Raw genomic sequence first — 20,195 nt, 5'->3', positions numbered from 1 at the left:
TTTTGCAGATGTAACTAAGAACGACACCTTAAAGTGCCCCCAGAATGGCGAAAATCTCACCAGACTACATATTTTAGAAGCGCAGACTGTGTTTATCTTTTTAATGGAGCGGATTTTTAGATTTAAATATTTGCGAGTGATTCTTATTATAGGATTCTATTAAAATAAAAATGCTTTTAATGATTTTAATATATTCGAATTTAGATATACTCGGTGTATTAAAATACGTTTGTTACACTGAATACTTCTGGAATATATATTTGTATTAATTTGAACCCAATCAATAAATATTGTGAAGTTGTTAATTTCTAAAAATTTACTTGACTCTATTGCTTACTTAACAGATACGTATGGTTAAACATAGTTTGTTCTACATGGAAACTATACTACTTTATAAGAAAAGATAAAAAATATATATAGATGTCGATCGTAAATTTTTAAATACTATTAACTAATAACTGTTAAAAACTGAACTGTAAAAAATAAACTGCAAGTTCAAATCTTGAAGAATTGAGAATATTTTGAATTCACAGATAAACGTTAACGTAAAAAGCGCAATACATATTAATTGATCGCTTAGTTGTGTATTTAAGTACCGCAAGATGGACGTCAATATTAGTAAATTTTAATTATAAATTATGGACTTCTCGAGTTTAATAGCTCCCGTAATAAGCTTTTCACTGTGAAGCTTAAATTATGAATAATAATAACAACTTTATGCCACATCAACTAAATTACTTCTATTACGTATTTGTTTACATATTTATAGGCTTAACGTTCAATTTAACGAGGTTATATACATTATACCTATGTTTGATATGTAAACTGTTTATATTTCATGAACCTGTAACATAATACAAAGTTAATTACAAAGATACTTTCAGTTTTTTATATTAATTTGTACGTTACAATAAAAATAATATTTTAAGATGAAAGATATTGGTGTTTTTTTATTTTCACGTTTTATACCACCAAATGTGAAAACACTTCGTTCCCATTAAGACAGTTCCGTTCTCGACTTCTCGCGGAATTATTTGATTTACTTATATTTTATTATTCGAGCCTTTAGGCGCTTGTCCGAATGACATGGACTGCTTCATAGAGTTGCGGATTCGAGTCCTTTTACGTTAAATATGTAAATTTTGATGTTTCTAAATACTTTCTCTCCATAGTGATAAATCACTAGTTTCAATTTCTTATTCATTTGAAGACAATATATGTAAAAAACATATTTTTTCATAAATATAGTTCGGCATATTTTTCAATTTCAAGTTATTGCAGTTGCTTTGGTAAGGCTCTATGCCGCAATGACGTAGAATATATTAGCACAGAGCATAGTCCTTTGGCGCATGTACGAAAAATTGGAGTGCAGTTTTCAAATGTTAGCTTTTTTTTTATTTTGTTTATTTTCTTTATAATTTTCATATTCTTTTTAGAAGAAGAAATGACATGCAACCAATATGATCTTAAAAAATATCTCTCTCTACTCTATAATAAAACTAGGAGTGTTTATCGTTTTATGTAAATAATACATAACATAAAAAATTAAAGATCAATTTTAGGTCACTTTTGAACTCGACAAGAAAAAGAAGAATGTTTAAAGCAGATAAACAAATACAAAAATAGTTAAAAACGTACTTTATTATAATTTCATAATATAAAGTTAAGGTTGAAATTAATTTTAAAATTAATATAACTGACAAAGCACAGTCGATACTCGTCTTTTGTGACATTAATAAAATTCATGTTAAGTATAGAGTTTAACCACTCAGTCACGAGTCTCTTACACCAAGTGGGATATTACGAAATGGTACAATAATTCATTTTAACCATAGAATTGTTGCCATGTTAGTTTCGTTTAACAAAGGCAGCTTTAATAAATGTAACTGAGATCCGCCATATCCGCGTGATAAACGCTGTGAGCGCAGGACATTTAATGTCATTATTTATGTCGGTCTGTGTTTCCATAAATTAGTTGGCTGTTACTATTGATTTTAGATTGTTTTAATAATCGAGATGAGATCGAGTTGATTTTATATATATTTTTTTGTATATATATATTTTATATTATCTTCTATGTATAAATAAGCTTCTTGCAACGCTATTTGCACAGGTGTTCGGATTCCATACAATAGGTACATTATTTTCATAACATAAATGTGACGACCTTGCCGGGAAGACAAGGACAAAAAAAATCTTTTAATAACGTTTCTTTTAGTTTTTATATTTGTGTTTATAATCTGTGGCCCCCGTGAGTATCGGCACGTCCGTCTTAATTTATTTCAAACAATTCAGATATTATTTGAAAGTTTTAAATTAATTTTTAAATTTTTGGTTATATTTAAATGTGTTTTTTATTATTTGACTTATCAAATGACATTTGACTGATTCATGATTATTGTAATAAGTAAATCTCATAATGATCACATGCAACATAATATATACAGAATCAACACAATATTGAAGTTATTATAAAACTTGATGATGTTATTAAAACAACAAGTTTTTGTTATATTGTATGTGGAACTTGGAAACATAATTATGTTATAATAAAAGGATAAAATATTCCAAGGTTAGATTTGGCTGAATTTTAATCAATATCGCATCAACTGACGCGGCGGCAAAGTTGGTAAAACATCAAACAAAAACGTAAATACAATATAAGTACGAATTGATATTTATTAATCTATCCATCCCATTAATATGTTAATTTACCAATAAATGCAAGCGCGCAAAAACCATTGAACGCGTTTTAATGAATCTTCACGGCTTTGCGCTCTAAAATATCGTTTGATAATCGCTTTGGATTCGTCCACGCGCTGTACAAAATTATAAAACAATGGCGGATCTGAAAATATATAAATTTGCTTGTACAAATGTTTAATTAATATAGAAAAAAATATTATACAAGGTTATTTATCAGGTGTTTATATTAAAATAAGAATAAAATACATATGTCCAAACAAGTGAATAAAAGAAAAGTAAATATTAAATATACTGTTTTATATTCAGAATCGAATAACACTAAATATAATTAAATTGAACAAGAATCAGTATTTACATTTATTATTTTCCACTTATAGCTTCTATTATTTTTTTAAATTTATTCTTATTGCTATTGATATTTATCACAGTATTAACAACTAATTGAAATTATAACAACTATATCGAAAGCGTAACGGAAAAATTGGGCCTAATTTTTGATGGTACCCCACCACCCGTGGTAGTGTTAGCCTCGTAAGGTGCGGGTTATCAGCTGCTAAATGTTAATCGTGCGAACTGAGAGAAGGGCCGTGCGAATACTAGAACATTTCGTCACACAAATTTTCCATACAAACCGACTAACAGTTATTGTAATACTTTATTCTAAATTATTTATTTACGGTTATAATTGTTTCACATTCAATTTGTACTATTTTATTTGTTTTTTCTTTTATATTGAACACATTTTTTTATGATAAAATTTATGTCAGAAAAGGTATGTATAAATGATGAAAAATATCTTCTTTTCTTTCTTCTGTTTCTTTAAATTACGTTTAGTATCGTACTTTGAAAATTATTTCTCATCCATCACTAGTATTGTAGCTGCATACCGCAATCGAGGAAAATTTATCGCGTGCAGAAAGGAAATTGCTTTTGAAAATGAATCAAAAAGTACAGAAAAGAATTATCAACAACGAAATACTACATAGCTTACATTCATACCAATAACACTATTACAGTAAATGTCCCTGCATAATGAGCTGAAATGTAGTTTGAAAACAAAACGCTAAACAACAGAAACATGGCGAAATAACTATCAAAGTTCAGCGGCCCCATAAAGCGACTCGAAGTTCCTTTGGGAGTAGTCGCCAGACGGCGAGAACAAAAAACCAATTTCATAAAACTATGCACCCAACTGCACGCGGGCTGCGGGTTGCGGGTCCACGGCAATAAATGAGCAAAGCCAGAACCTGATGTTTAGTGCTAATATTCCAGCTCATCGGCACCCTACAGCGCTACAAAGCTTTTATAATTACAAAGCTTTCTCCATATACGTTGTAAGTTTTTAAACGTTCGGAAACCAGCAATGGATGCGGAATGCTTATTTATATCGCGCTCTCGTAGTGGAATCTGCAAGTTCGTCACTCACGCAGAAGTGTGTGTGACGTCGGAGGCTTCGACTGCACACTTGTTAAGCCGAACGTCGCGTCAGTCTGCACCGAGCCGCCGCCTGTGCCGCGCGTGTTCCTTGGCGCCGCGACGCCGATCCTCCGATCGCGAAAAAAGTTTAACACACGAAACTTTCTTGAGACTTTCCTTTCAATTCGAACACTGTTGAAGTGGAACTGTCTGCTTTTGATCCAAGTTGAGAGTGACCTTACCTCGAACCGGAATTCGGTCCCAAACGGGTTTGGCCTCCGTCCCGGACAGGACATTCGTGTAGTGATAACTTGATTTTCAGTGCTGTGTTCAGTGTGACTGGATTTTTCATTGCCGTGTGAGATCGATATAGGAGCTGGTCTCTGCCTCATCAGGTCGGCTTTAGATAACAGTGCTGTCAAACTTTACAGTAAGTATTCACTTGTCCATGTGTAGAAACTACTTAGAAAATCTTATTGACTTCTTATTGGTAGAGTTCTAAATTTAAACAATCTCTGTATCTCATTCAATGGATACGAATTGTAAGACCGATAAACATTGAAATATATCCTTGTGCCGATAACGTGACAAAAAACGTACTCGATCGTTTTTTAATAAAAATAAAATACGACACTTTCAATCATTAAAACAAGTCTGCTTCCGTTTTATAATAACAATTATTATATCGGACGTCTTAATTAAAGGAACTAAAGTATCGCGGGATTACATGGAATCAATGTGGTATTAGAGAGGAAAAGTGTCATTGGCTCGGTCGATTCACGTAAAAACTGATCGAGCACAGATGTCATTTTTATTTAACAGCTGTACTGAGTACTGACTGACTGACAAGCAGTCTTGGAGGCCGCGTTTCATATCACATCCGGACTAAGATAAGTCAAGTTAGGTTACGAGTGCAATTATAAAAATTGCTACGGCTACGTAAATAAGGCCATACCGCGTTAAGTTTACGTAAAATTATTATATTACGAGAATTATAAAAACTTCGCGCATTCGATACCTAGCCGTATGAAACTAATATGCATATGATCTCAATTACGTTTAAATACGTTCACTGGAACGTCTTCCAAAGTAATGAACGAATAAAATGTAAGTGGACCGCGTATACGCGATTTGCATGTTTAGATTTAGATGGCCTCGACCATGCCGTATTTTGAGCGAAACTGTCCATGTATCTAGCTAGTGAAGAGTCATTCCGAACAGATGTGCAAAAATCAATCAAAAAAGACAATTGAACGCGATAGAAAAAAAAGATTGCGACGCTACTAACTCTATTATTTTTTACTGCAAAGCAGAATTCGCTCTCGACATCAAGCGTAAGTGTGGTTTAAGTTTTTTTTCTACTAAGAGAAAATATTCTTAAACTGTTATGAACTTTGCTTCATCCAGTGGACCTCGCAGTTTTTGTCCATTTCGCTTGGCCTCGATCGTCGTCGTATCACTATATAACATCGGAATTGAGATTTTATTTCATAAGTCATAACTGATATCTTTCTTGTTGCTTTTGTTACGGTAACGGTTTGTTATTCACCTTTATTCGTTAGATGTAGTCTGAATAGAGTAGTTTAGATTTTTTTTTAAGATTTATTATTTGGGACAAAGATTTGGCTTTTGTCGTGTTAGTTAAAATATACTGTTTAGAAAAATGTGTGGAGTGGAACTTAAAAAGGTAAATATGTTTTACAGTAATATAGATACGTATAAAGAATTACGATGAGTTAATTGCCTACGGTAACTTTACTAATACCATGGTCTTATTTCGTAGTGTGATATCAAATAAATTATAAGGAAAGGACAAAATTGAAGTTTTAATGAAAATTAAATTTAAAAAGTCAAACGATCCAAAGATGAAATTTTCTCGTATCTATTTCATATTAATCCAAAATTAAATTAAACAAATATATAATTTTAAAATAAACATTACGTAAAATTTTTTAAGTGGCATGTCATATTGTATATGTCACGGTCGTGTGTGTATATTTTGCTAAAAGCTGTTATATTTGTTACTAAATAATTACTTTTTATATAACATAATAATTGTCGCTAGCTTTACTTAATATACAAATTGTAATAATTCATTTTAAAATTGTTAATAATTCTTTCAAATATTTTTAACGCCATCGCACGTATACGTTTTGGTTGTGAAATTGAATCCTATTCAATCTATAAAAAGGTAAATGGAAGAAAAGTGAAAATAAATAACATTACTCGAGTTAGCAATTAAAAAAAAAACAATAAAATATAGAGACATTCCCTTGACATAGACATTTGAAAGAGTGGCATTGGTTCAGTTCATTTAGAATTAAATATTAAAAAAATAATAATTAATTTTATTTATTGAATATTAATTCAATAAATAAAAATTATTGTTTAAAATTAATATTTTAAACTGCCGCCTTATTAGTTTAACAGTATATTATATTAAGAAATGACCACATTTATCAAGATTTTATTGTTTAAGTAATATATTCATGTACTAATTATATTTATCTTTACCATATATCAATTATTGTTACATGTTACGTCAAAATTTGTACGTTTTGCACAACGATTGCAAATATTGATTTTGACAGTGTATCGAATAAATCCTTAGACTTGCTCAATTAATGCTAAAAGTGACACGGTTTTCTTAAAGAGGTGGGCGATTACGTATGACTGTAATCTGTAATTGATTAAATCGATAATTAAATACGAATAATAATTAATCGATTATAAGTGGCGTGCTTTAATCGCTAATCGTTTGTTCTTTATGTTTTTAATATTAAACATTATGATAATTATGACACAGATAACTAGTCATTTTACGTTTATATGGCTATAGGGTTTAATAAATTGAATAATGTTTTAAAAATGTATTGCAATTAAAAAAATATTGGTAATTTAATTGCTAATGTTAAAAATGTTTTAATAATAATAGGTCATTACAATAAATATTATGTGACTTTATAGAAAAAATACAAAATTAAAGAAAAATCTCTCGTATCTAGTTCATGGCGAATCCATATACGTTGGAATATTGTGATCGCACAAAGAAACGGATCTTAGGGGAAGAAAAGTTTTATCTAGGTCTTTCTTTTCATCATAGATGTTAAGGTTCTTGGTAAAGCTTACAGCAAAAAATATTTAGATTTATATGAACAAATATGAAACCAACCTTACAAATATATATATAAAAAAATAGATATTTAAAATGTCACATCAAAATTTTATTCGATTTCTCGGATCAACTAGCATTTAATTTGGTCAATTAAATGGTTCCTTAAGTGATCTTTTACGTGTTCGTTATTGTTCGCTTTCGGTTTTTAGAAGCCATATAAAATAAAATTAATTAAAAATAAAATAAAGTTTAATAATAGGATTAATATAAATTTTATTATAAAATTCTTGGAAGTTTGATGATTGTCGAAAAATTTAAATACTTTTAGTGTGATAGAATCATTTATCCTAGGATTATCCCAGTAAATATTGAAAAATGTCTTCGACCAACAGAAAAGTGTTTGTAAGTTTTACAAAATAATCTTTTTATTGTCTTAAAAGTAAGCAACATTTTCAAATTGCGAAACAATAAGGCCGTTGAAATAATATGTAAAATTAGGCCAAACGTTTTCAAAAACAAGCCTCTGTAAGGTTACTTAGTAACAGTACAATGCTCTCAACAGAACCTAATTGTAAAGGTCATGAGCAACTACAATGGACGCACACTGTAGAGACAACACCGTTAACGTAATATAAAAAAGGTTTCAAATAGTTATTGATCTTTTTAAGTCCTTATTGATAATATTCTTAAGATTGTCATTGAAATATTTGTATGAATCATTATTATGAGTACTTATTAGTAATACATACATAAGTATCAAAAGATGTTATTTCTATTCAAAACGACTGAATGAATTTGAATTGAATTGAATTAAAACAAGTTAAACGTAAATAGAAATTGTTTATCCTAATTAATTAGACTTGATTCCCATTTGTACTGTTCTAGTACGAAGTTTAACATTTGAGAAAAATATGCGAAGGAGTATTGGCGTTAACTATCGTGCTAAAGCTAGGTGTCGAGACTCGTTCAATCAATATCTCTCAGTGCACTAGATGGTAATAGTTAATTTAAATAAAACATTGTTTTATTCAAAATAGAGATTGTCATTCTAGTACCATTAAAATGAGATTGGGTGTTCGGTTTCGCAACTTTAAGTGCAATATTCATATTTGTTAGAATGGTTTATCGTCAAATGGTCCGTGTCTGAAGAAATATTTCTGTCATCTTGCACACGTACCTAATAAAAAAGATTCCTAAAATAATATAATAAAAATATGAATAAATTTGTATTGCAGTTTATTTAGAGTTCCGTACATCAAAAGGAAAAAATGGAAGTTTTGTCTCACTTTGTCGCATCTATCAAGACCACTTTTGTCGAGATTAGAGGGAGGTATCAAGCTGAATTTAATATCAAATTATCAAGCCTATGGTCACTCAGAGCACAGAAAAATTTATCTTATGGACCGACGTAATCAAAAAATACGAGTATTTATGCATCGTTTTACTGTATTTTGTAAGAAATTCGTAATCGATTTAGGGTACTTCCTGTAGACTCACATTTATGAAACTTTTATAAGTTGGTCTTCTCGACAATCTTAAAATCGGTACGGAATGCTCGGTGGGCGAAACAGGCTCGCACTTGACCAGTTTTTTTATAACTAAACGCTTGTAATACTCAAATCGGTATTGGACATGTTTATTTAAATATTAACAAGTGATTTGTGGCGCAATTGTCAGATCATTACAGCTTAGCATAATATTATGAGTTATGTTGGCGATCAGATCAAATATTGGCGACCTTGTGCTTATTATTTACCTGCACTCGTTGAGTAACTTGACAAGTTACTTCGTCATCGCCTTGGCACATGTAAGTGCGAAAACCATTTTGTCTTAATAACTGTGTTTTTTTAGCCTATTTAAATAATTAATCTGTAAAGATGGCTTTAAGAATTTTGACTATTTTAACGTTACATTCGATTCGAATAAAAAGTATATTTCCTTTTATAAAATATAAATTATAGATAATATTATGTTCAACTAATAAATATATTTTTCTTTATCTTAGGAATTGCATATAATTACAAATTATTTATTACTTTATAATAATCCTATATCTTATAAAACAAAGTCGCTTTTCGTGTCTGTCTGTTGTTTCTAACTCTTCTTCTTCTAAACCACCCAACGGATTTAAATGCGGTTTTCACCATCAGGTCGAGTATTTTTCATAGAAGGTTTATATATAGTTTATTATTTGTACATTCTGATGTAAATTAACATAAATACGATAAATGTGTATAAAGTCCTACCCGTTGAGACACTTTCGCGCATGCGCTGCTTTAATGGTAAGTACTACATGAAAAAATATACTGGAGTATTGTTCCTCTTAATAAGATCTACAAAAAAGTCCGCGAGAGCATATTCGTATCTTTTAAGAATAACGTGTAGTGGTCATTTTTCTGTCTAAAAATAATAATTTCAATATATTTTTTATTGTGAGGGATATTTTTCCATAATGGTATTAATCCTTATCCTTTAAAATACTTTATTAATTTTCTACGTTAAACGAAGATAAAATTTGTTTTTTAAAATATTTCGAAATTGCAAATAGTTTTACAGAAAAACGCATTTAATTGTTGATACATCCCGCCATTGACACATCAGCTGTATGTTACTCAAGTTTCACTTATCCCTTACTCTCAGCATATAAATAAGTACATTAGTTACGTTGGCCATTTAATGTAGATCAAAACTGTCTTTTACCGTGTTTCATTTTAATAAGTACTTTAGAAGTTGTTATAATATCAAAAAATCCTTGTTGCGAAACGGCTCGCCACTCGCCATGCGTCCGCCGCGCCCGCCTGCCTTACACGCATCGGTGGTTCAGTGGTAGAATGCCCGCCTGCCACGCGGGTGGCCCGGGTTCGATTCCCGGCCGATGCATTCTATTTAATTTTTCTCACAAGCAGCCACGTAGTACTTGCTTTTCATCCAGGATAGAATACCCCCTTCAGCATTAACCACAAGCTCGAAAAAAAAACCCGGCTGCCTCTATAGCAACGAAGATTTAGTTAGATGCGTTTGCACGTATTGGATAATTGGAGTTGAATGTATTATTTAAGCGCGATATATTTGGTTTCACATTTTTGTAGTAGTTTTAGTAGTTTTAGTAGGTAGGTTTTTGTTTATAATTTCTTCCGTTTAAGAATAGTCATTTAACTATCTAAAAATAGTCATTTAAATATATTTTAATAAGTACTTGAAAAGATTAGTAGCACAGATTTAAAATTACGGTACCTACTAAAAATTCCTTGCTGTGTAAAACAATTGGAAAACCCTTATTGAAACTACAAAAATGCGGGTTGCATTAGGGTTTAATTAATTTTCACATTATCTTAAGTGCTTTGCAAACATACATTACATGAATAATCCAGTAGTTAAAGCGGGCGAAGCCGCAAGAGGGTCGCTAGTTACTTATAAAATGCTAAGCTACGTAGTATAAAAATGAAATAAAACTATATTTTCCTTTTTAACCGAAGAGGAAAGAATCTATTTGAAGTAGCTAATTGTAGGCGGATCTTGAAACAATGCATTGATGCTGTGGAATTTAAAAAAAAAAAAAATATCAGATTTTTAATAGTTTCTTATAGTCAAATAACATTTAAAATTTATAATTATATTTACCACGTGTAGTCCATACAGATGCTTTATAGCTGAGGCTTTTAAGACGCTTAGTGTATTTACATCATACTCGTATGTATGACTAATCCAACGCCTTCGTGGCCGTGAATTCGATGATTGTTCGAATCAATGCATGTTGCGTAACGACATGTTAAGTATTTAGCACTTAGCACTTGCAAAAACTTAAGTACTTTTCAGAATATCAAAATTAATAATATTTTATATGTCCATTCTGATATATTATACACTTTTAAACGACCATTTACTGTTGTCTTAACATAAAATAGAAAAAAAAGGTGTGTACCTTAAAATACTTAACGCATATTTAAAACATAAGACAGGTCTACGGCTATTATATGTAGATTAGTCATAAAGAATATTTTTATTAATTGTTTATCAACATTCATAGTAAAATTTACATTTCACCAATAATATTTATTGCGATATCTAACACTTTCACCAATTAAGAAGAAATTCATGGCTCGATAGCGTTGCCATCCATCCAGTTGTAAACACCTCTTATGATTGAATGTTTGACCAGAGATTTTAGATGGGTCCATAACATGGAATACATGGAAAATAAAGGAAATGCATGAAGAACAATTTCAATACAATAGTTTCCATTTTTAAAAGAATCATATAAAATATTATGGCATTCTTCATCACTGAACTCCTTAAGTATCGTTATGTTTAACTCATTTTTCATATTTCAAAAAAAATATTGGAAAAAGGTATTTTGATTTTAACGTCAGTATCTTACGCTGCTACTAAATAAGCTGCTGCCGTTTAAATATAAGTATTTCTTTAAGTAGACCTACCCTCTACTTCTACTTCTACTTCTACCTCGCTAGGGTGAAAGCATATAGCTAAAAAAAATGGTTCTATAATCCTTATCAGCTTGAATTGTCTTACAATTGAAACTCGATAGTCGTCTTGATGTACACAAACACATTAAGAAGAAGTTACAGCGGCGCAAGACAAGCGTTATGCGTTATGTAAATTAATATTAGACTCTACATATTAAGTATAATTAGCGTTATAGAATGTTCGAAATAAATGTTTGACTTTGCTCGCTACGCTTGTGGTTGAAATACTATATATATACTATTAATAGTAGTTTCGGGCGAATGTTGTCGTTCTTTAAACGACTTTCTCTAAAAACGAAAGAAATTCAAGTTAATATAAGTATATGTATTATTTTTAATAAAATATTTAAAATATTATTATTGCTAGTCATGTATGTCTTAGATTTGAACACTAAAGGCCATATTATGTTTGATTTATCTTAATGCGACACGAATTGCGACTACCATGAAGTTTTTTGTACTACTTCCATCTTTAGCAGCAACCTCTTGTAATATTTAGTGAAACCGGTCGTTGTCATTTGGGAAGGTAAATTTGAAATTAACAATACTTTAGAGTTTTACCTATTTTTTAGTATCACAGTTTATGAGATTAGGTAAATTAAATATACGCCTATAAAAAGAGTTTTATGCTGTTATATGTTAATTCAGAATACTTACGAGTATATGAATTAAGTACAATAAATTATAGAAAAACTAGATATTAAACATGTTTATTTTATATACTTTTATATAATAATATTATTTACCTTGATGATATCATGGCTAAACTCAAAACGATCAATCAATTCATCGCCTAATAATTGAAGTCAAATTTGTAAAATTTAGACATTCAAGGTTATTTGAACAATATTGGCCTAATCTAATCTTTCATTAAAACAGTCACTTGGCCTTTAGGGTTTGAATCGATAACCGATTGTAGGAATCGGGCTCAGGGTGAAATGCACTTACGACCTTAATTTTCTTTGAACCATGGACCGTGGTGCCGCCGATTGTGAGTGCTCCTCATTGTCTTACTGAACACTGTGCGAGTCCAATCACGTTCTAGGTTTCGGTTACTAACTCAATTACCACCTTTCCGGCCGATTTACTTGAGAATAAGGCCATAGGGATAATTTTTCTTGTAAACTAAATGGTTCTCACACTTTGGAATATATAGAAACTATAGCTTTATTTTAATAGTTGTGTATACGTGACATATGTAACGTGCATTTGTAGTTTAATATATTTTTTATTATGTTCTTATACCTAAATAATATGTATGGTTAGGACGAAATGTGTTCTGTTGAAGATATAATCTAAATTTTACAAGGATTTTCTGATTGTAAATGTTTAGGTTGACCTTAAGACGTTATAAACTAAGATACTACTTATTCTAGTACCGATTATTCTTTTAAAGTTAACAAAATAGATGAAGGTTAGGAAGGAAAATATGTCTAGGTATACAAAGTGTCTCTGGACGCGATATTTATAGGAATTTTAATTTTAATTCGGTCAATGTTTTAATTAAAAGAACAGCCTCGTCCTTGTAATATCTACGACAGTTACCAAATTTCCATACTAAATACGCTGTCAGCATCTGCTACCCAACATGTCATGTTTTTAAAAATTGATAAAATTATTTTGGTCAAGTATTAAAAGCTTGATGAAAAAAAAACATATCTGAAATTATCGCTAATGATATTTAAAAGAAATATGTAGTAAGAATATTAATATTTTGTTATTATTATAAAATATGTTTTTTTTATAAATCTGCTAAGAGTGGTACAAGGTAAACCTGACAGGTCTGACAGGTATAGGAATCATTAATCAAAACGAATAAATGAAATAATAATAAATTATAAATATTCATTATACATCTATATTTTCCATTGACAAATTATTGATGTCACTTTGAAGACGAATAATCTGGTTGTCATTTATGGCCAGAACTTGCGTCAAAGATAATTTAAAAAAAAAACAACAAATAAAAAACATGTCTGCTGTCTCTGAATTTTAGACATTTGCTAAGTAGGCATAACTGTAAAGCAATATTCAATTAAGTGGGACAATTCTTTGTAATTTACATATTGTATTAAGTTTTGTGAAACAAACTCTACCGTTAAACATACTAACTATTGAGAAAAAAAGGTTAATTACCGATTACGTTACTTAATTTAAAAAATTGACCCAATAATGTCGAAAAAGACATAAGCAAGGTCACTTGAAATCTAACAGTTACAATAGTCATTGTTTTCACTTAGCTTAGTGGCCAACAATGGATTGAATTGATATTAGACAAAAGTCAAACAATATTGAATGTGCCATGTTTATTTTTATTCCAATTTAGTCATTTTAGTCTTTCTTTGTTGTTTAATAGATTTTATATCAATAACTGGCTCTAACCAGATATTTCTCTTCTAAGCTCTCTCGTTAAGCGTTTAGCTATCGTATTTTTTTATATAATTGAGTCCTTTGTAAATTGACGACACCAATCAAATATTTATCCCAAATTAAGAACAAATATTGAAGATACTATCTTCACGCTAAATTTAAGCTTGATTCATCGAGGTATTTGAACTCTCCAGCGATATGCGAGTCAGCCACTTCTTTATATTTATATATTTAGATTACATATAAATTATTATAATATTAGATTAATATATGTTTTTTTAAATAATTACAATACATAAATTAGAAATAATAATAATACATACATATGTTTATAAAATAACTTAATTGATGTTTAATATTAATATATATAAATCTTTTGGAATTATAAAGATGTTTCTGGTATGACAAATATGTAAAATAATGTATTAAATATAATTATTAATTTATTACCAATACTCACCGCCGCACCAGTGCGATGAAGGAAAACGTCGTTAAGGAACCTGTTATTTAGACGATTCCAAGATAATATTCATATTCTACAATTTTAGTCATCAATTTGTTTTCATTTTACATATTATTTTATATATTTTGAATTGGTTTCCATTCGCAGTGCAGTATTTTTCAGTTAAACTTTATTTTTTAAATTAAATATTCCATTACACTTTATTAAAAGATCTGATTTTAATCTCTAAAGTTGTTATAACAGCCTGATTACAGATTTCTATATAATAAATTAAAATAATTAAATATTATCAACATATTTTGTATTATTTTTTTGAAAATTAATTCTATTTACAGTACCTATATACTCGTAATAATGAACTTAATTTTTCTAAGAAAAAGCCCAATTTGTTTCGGGTAAGCGCGCTGCTGGGTTTTAGAATTAGTTAAGTCATCAACAACGTAACCGTTAAAAGAGAAAACAAATCTGTTTCACTTTCATTTCTCACTTGACGCGTTTTCAATATCAAGGTCGTTATGTCTGTGAGAGACGCAGCAAGTGCTTCATAGAAAAGTAATCTATTCTATAAATAAGAATTTAATTTGTTACAATAATATTAATTATAATTGTGTTCCATTTAGTTTGGGATTGCTTGGCTTTTTTAAGTCGACTTTTTTAAATTCAACGCATTAGTTTCTATTATTTAATATCTTGAATGAATCTTGATTTGAAAATATGCTTAAAATTTAGAACATCAAAACAATACTAATCATACTAGGATATTTTTTTAAAAAAAACAACTAAGAATGATTATATGAGACGTGTGTCGTGTGTATAGAGAGATGTGTGGGGGAACTTAACTTTTCCCAAATTCATGACATTACTATATTTGTATTGTATTATAACTAAATGTTTATATCTTATAAATTTTACAAATGTTGACTTATTAGTAGGTATCTAGTCAGTTTCTTTATTCCTTATACATAAATAAATACCGTACATTCAGCTACTAAACGCAACGAGAATGCAGCAGACATCACCTGTTCGTTTGAACTCGAATAATTAAAAATCGATATTAATTATAAACGAGTGGTGGAGGTGGTATCTGTTTAATATTCAGTAACACACTGAATCGCGAATCTAATTAAATCTAGCATCCACTCAACTGGCTAGATTACGTCTCTCTGAAACCAATAACGACGCATTGTATTGAAACACACCATTAGTTCCGCTCGGCTTTGCCTCAGCCAACTTTACGGACCTTTTCAAATAAATAGCTTTCGCCGACAATATCTATTTGGAAAAAATACATTGCGTTTTTACTTTTATATGTAATTTAATTATTTCGTACTGTCGATGCAATGTATGTGGGGTTATGATGTGTGAAGTTGGATTGTTCATTATATGTATAGGTTTAATGAGAGAACGCCAGTATGCCAATAGAAGCACTGTGTCATTACAATCTCTATTCTCTACTGTCATTACGATGCTGCTCCGTTTGCATTGGTAATTGAATAGTTGGTAGGAAACAGACGGCAAGTACGTATTAGAGGAATTTCTCGTTAATTTCACTGTACGTGCAGTTTGTTTCGATAATAATTTGGGATATATACTTTTGTATTTTATTTTAAATATATCACTTCTATATCCTTATTTAGAATATGTTCGTTCGTCTTCCCACATAGCAGGATAAACAGAGTGGGGAACTTAGTGCTAAAACACTCCGTTCCCCATTTTTGAATTTTCCAAAAGATTGCGTGTTGAGAATTCAACGCCGCGATTTCGTCTCTACCAGAGTAGTTGGGATCGAACCTACGGCAGTCGCGTCTACAATCAAAAGCTACCCCACACCACGACTGCTTCTCCTTTATAATAGGGTATAGTTATAAACTTTTACGTATATATTTCAACAAATTTGTTTATTAATATCCATTATACGCAGCCTGCTATAGTTAATTTGCGTTCTTGTCCAGCGGTCCAGGTCTATCTGTTTAAGGAGAGAGATTTCGCTTAATGCGGTAGGTCCGAGATTAATATTTGTAATGGTTGTTACTCTCAATTCATTGCCCAGTGAGTGTTGTAAATAAATTAAGTAACTGCAAGCTCTCTCGTCTGTCGAATTGCTTTAATTCGTGTAGGTACGCTAAAGTATTTAGCATTTTGAAATTTGTTGTGTAATTAGAATAAACTTATGTATGAGAAAATAATGTTTTTTTTTTGTATTAAATTATTATTTTCAACTAATTTAAAGGTTTTATACGGACTTTTGTATAAATATTGTGTATTATATATTTGTTTTGTACATGTAAAACAAGAAACAAATTCACTTCTTATGCCTTATAATTAAATTTTGAAATAAAATTATCTTTCAAAATTATAGTATAATTATATTTGAACGCAACCATATTTCCTTACCTATCTATCTGTAAAAAATATTTTAAATATAGTGACGTACTTTATCTTTTTTAACACATAAGAAATAATCATTAGAGTTTTCGGTGACGTCAACTTTATCGATTAAAAGAATCATAAGATTTATTTCAATTAAGAAACAATTAGCAGCCAAGCATATAGCGTAAATTATATAACATTGGAAATACAAATGCAATATTGAATTTTTAATCTGTACTTAGTTTGCATTACCTGCGGTTACTTCTGTTCCCTTAAGACTGCGAAACTTGGAAGTACTTTTACCCTTTATTACCTTTGCAACTGACATCTGTCAACCCAATATCTCAGGTCTGTCAATCTAATGGCACAGCGTGGCAAAATAGGGGAAGGGTAAATAAACAATATCAAGTTTTGTTATTATATAATATTAAGAAAATATATTTTTAAATAGAGCAGTATAGTAAACAACGTAAGGCCAAATGGAAAATCAATGTTTATTTTAAACTCAAAAAAAAACTAATTTTAATTACTGCCGTTATTTTAAAATTATTTGTAGCTATTATTGAAGCAACAATAGTAAAAGTTGTAGAGAAAATGTAATTTTATATTTTTTATTTGTTTTAACATATTTCTTGATTTTTTTCTTTAAGAATATTCGAGCTTATAATAAATTTAGAGATTCATTAGAAATAATTATTAGTAAGTTTGTTTTTCCTGGAGAACAAAATATACGAAACTTCAATTCATATATAACATCCGGTCGCTTTTCTTCCATTAGCAAATATAGCCGTGACACTTTCATTTATTTGAGCGATGGCCACGACGAATCGGCGAGATATTGACTATTACAGTATGGAAAGAAAAAGGTTCCGTACAAAATTAAATTGTATATTTTCGACATTCTATATTTTGTGTAGAAAGCAAAAATTTTCTTCGTATAATATTCTTATCTTCCGCTGAGAGTACACACTTACCTATATCAAATTATATTGAAAATTATGAAAAATAACACAGAATTTACAATCCTGAAATGACACCTACGCAATATAATTTAATTTCAGTACGACTAAGACTCGTATTCATCGGTAGTACTATTTCTTTAGTTTAGTTCTCGTTAACATCTTAAATTTGTTAACATGCTCGTAAATCAGTGTAGAGAAAGCAATATAAAAATTTAATTTTCTGTCGTAGTTACAACTGGATTATTGTTTCTATCTTTTTAATCTTGAATTTATCGCAATGAGGTAAGGTAGGGATATAAAGATATTACAAAATTATTGTGATAACTTTCGATAAACAAATTACTGAAATAAAAATAATTAATTGAAGTCCACATCAGTTACGTCTTTTGCAACTGTTTTAGTTTAATTTAGTATAAAAAATACATATTGTATAAAATAATAAAGGCTGCTGGCTCCTAAAATATTTATATTATAACATAATTTTATTACCTAACTCCTTTTGTAATATAACAAAATACATTAGTCTCGTTTTTTATACAAGTAGTATCAATAAACAAAATGCTTACCTCGTAATTGATTGTTACAATAAAATGTATGATGTCTTTAATATTTCTTAGTGGTCATTTGTTTGAATCACTTTTTTTCTAACTAATGATGATAGATATTTATTTCATTTTAGTTGTAACCCACATTCTAAAACGACCTTGCATAATGGTAATGTAATAAGAGGTACTAATATATCTTTTTCATATAAATGGATAAAGAAAACGAAGTGAATCTTCAAATATTTCGTCGCGATATAAGTCTCAAGGGAGATTTTTTGAAAAAAAGTAAGATTGTACACGGATTTAAAACTGAATCAAAACATGATATTTAAAATATTGAAAACTTTTGTTACCTTTTTTAAGGAAGCGTGACATAATGTAAAAAATATTTCTAATTATTCTTAAAAATAATATAAGATTTGAGTGGTATGTGCAGCGTGCATCACGTAGGCGATCTCCTTCTTAGAAATCACTACTAAGGTTACTAAGAAAAATATCTTGTTGGCCAATATATCAAGAAACAATAACAAAGTGTCATTTTATCTATGTATGCAGATCTTGTATATACTAGTAAATGATTATTGTAAGAAATCTTATCACAATAAACTACTTGGATGAAGATTTTATATAGCTTTAATAGAGATTATAAGCATTAAATAAAGAACACTTTAAAAAAATATATAAAAATCTAAATAAATAATAACATTAATTGTTTGCTTCGCAATTTCACATATTTTTTTAAAGACATCTAGCTTTCTTTTTTAAATGGAATTTGAACCTAACAACTTATATAAAAAGTATCTCTACGTCCAATCATAGAGCAAACTCTTTGATACTAAAATTCTACTACGATATTAAATATTAAGAATGGATGCCATACGCAATTAAAATGTTAGAAGCATACATAATATAATAATATTCTTGCATTGATTGACAACAATACATACATTTAAACTAACGACCGTCCTTGAGAAGGTCGCCTATTAACAATCATTAAAAACTACTTAGAGTTTGTACCAGTGGAGTACATAAGAAGCGTGGTTGAACCTCAGGGAGAAGTTACATAAGCTTTACAGATGCAATTTGCAATATTTTGTTAAGCTTTACTGTGGCTAAGTTAAGTTAAGTTTAAGTTTATTTTGATAGGTCTACAAGTAATTAAAAGTTTAATATAAAATGAACATAAATATTTAATACCTAGTTCTTTAATTGAGTGCGGTTAATAATATTTTTGTTTAGAATAGTTGAACTAATAGTCAAATTATAAATATAAATAATATTATATAATATTTTTGTTTAATGTTTGTAAAAAAGCAACAATGGTTTATTTTTTATTCTACCAATGGAAAAATATTCCACCTTCTTGCACTCTCTTAGTTTGAATGAAAATCACACGAAAAGCATTGCAAAATTGGGTATCTTATTATAATCATAAAAATCTTAGATATATTGAAAAATTAGTCTAGGCAACTAGTTTTGAATATAGAAATGATGAATCCTAATACCAGTCCTTATTTTCATGTAAGCTCAAACAGCCGGAGGCGCGGTAAGCTTTAATAAAGGGCTGTCCAAACTGTCAACTGTAAAAACGAAATGCATGCAATACCTCGGCATGCACAATGTCTAACGAGTAGGGCTTCGCGGCTTTCTGCGATATGCAAAGTATAAGGGAAACGCTAATCTAGGATTTGGCCTAAGTTAAAGGCATTTCAAATAATTTATAATCTTCATATTTCTTTCATTCCCAGTCGCCAGTCGCCAGGT

At 29.7% G+C, this 20,195-nt stretch overlaps 1 protein-coding gene and 1 non-coding gene across 3 annotated transcripts in view; both read left to right on the top strand.

Moving 5' to 3' along the window:
* ko (Stork-head domain-containing protein knockout) overlaps positions 1-20,195 on the top strand; it is a 375,904-nt gene that overhangs the window by 224,897 nt on the left and 130,812 nt on the right. The window contains exon 1 of one of the 2 annotated variants that reach the window (XM_085195801.1): positions 4,183-4,552. The exons of the other annotated variant lie outside the window; for it this stretch is intronic. The gene's annotated coding sequence lies outside the window, so the exon portion shown is untranslated. Of the gene's footprint in view, positions 1-4,182; positions 4,553-20,195 lie in introns of those variants that run through there. 2 annotated transcript variants of the gene reach the window in all.
* On the top strand, positions 10,047-10,117 carry TRNAG-GCC (transfer RNA glycine (anticodon GCC)). Its single transcript has one exon. It is a non-coding gene; the product is annotated as a tRNA-Gly (tRNA).

The sequence above is a fragment of the Heliconius melpomene genome, chromosome 13 (genome assembly GCF_056956725.1).
Source record: "Heliconius melpomene rosina isolate 202511_hmr_F chromosome 13, ASM5695672v1, whole genome shotgun sequence".
Taxonomy (NCBI): domain Eukaryota; kingdom Metazoa; phylum Arthropoda; class Insecta; order Lepidoptera; family Nymphalidae; genus Heliconius; species Heliconius melpomene.
Note: the sequence above shows the minus strand (reverse complement) of the source record. Positions and strands in the feature narration are given on the sequence as shown.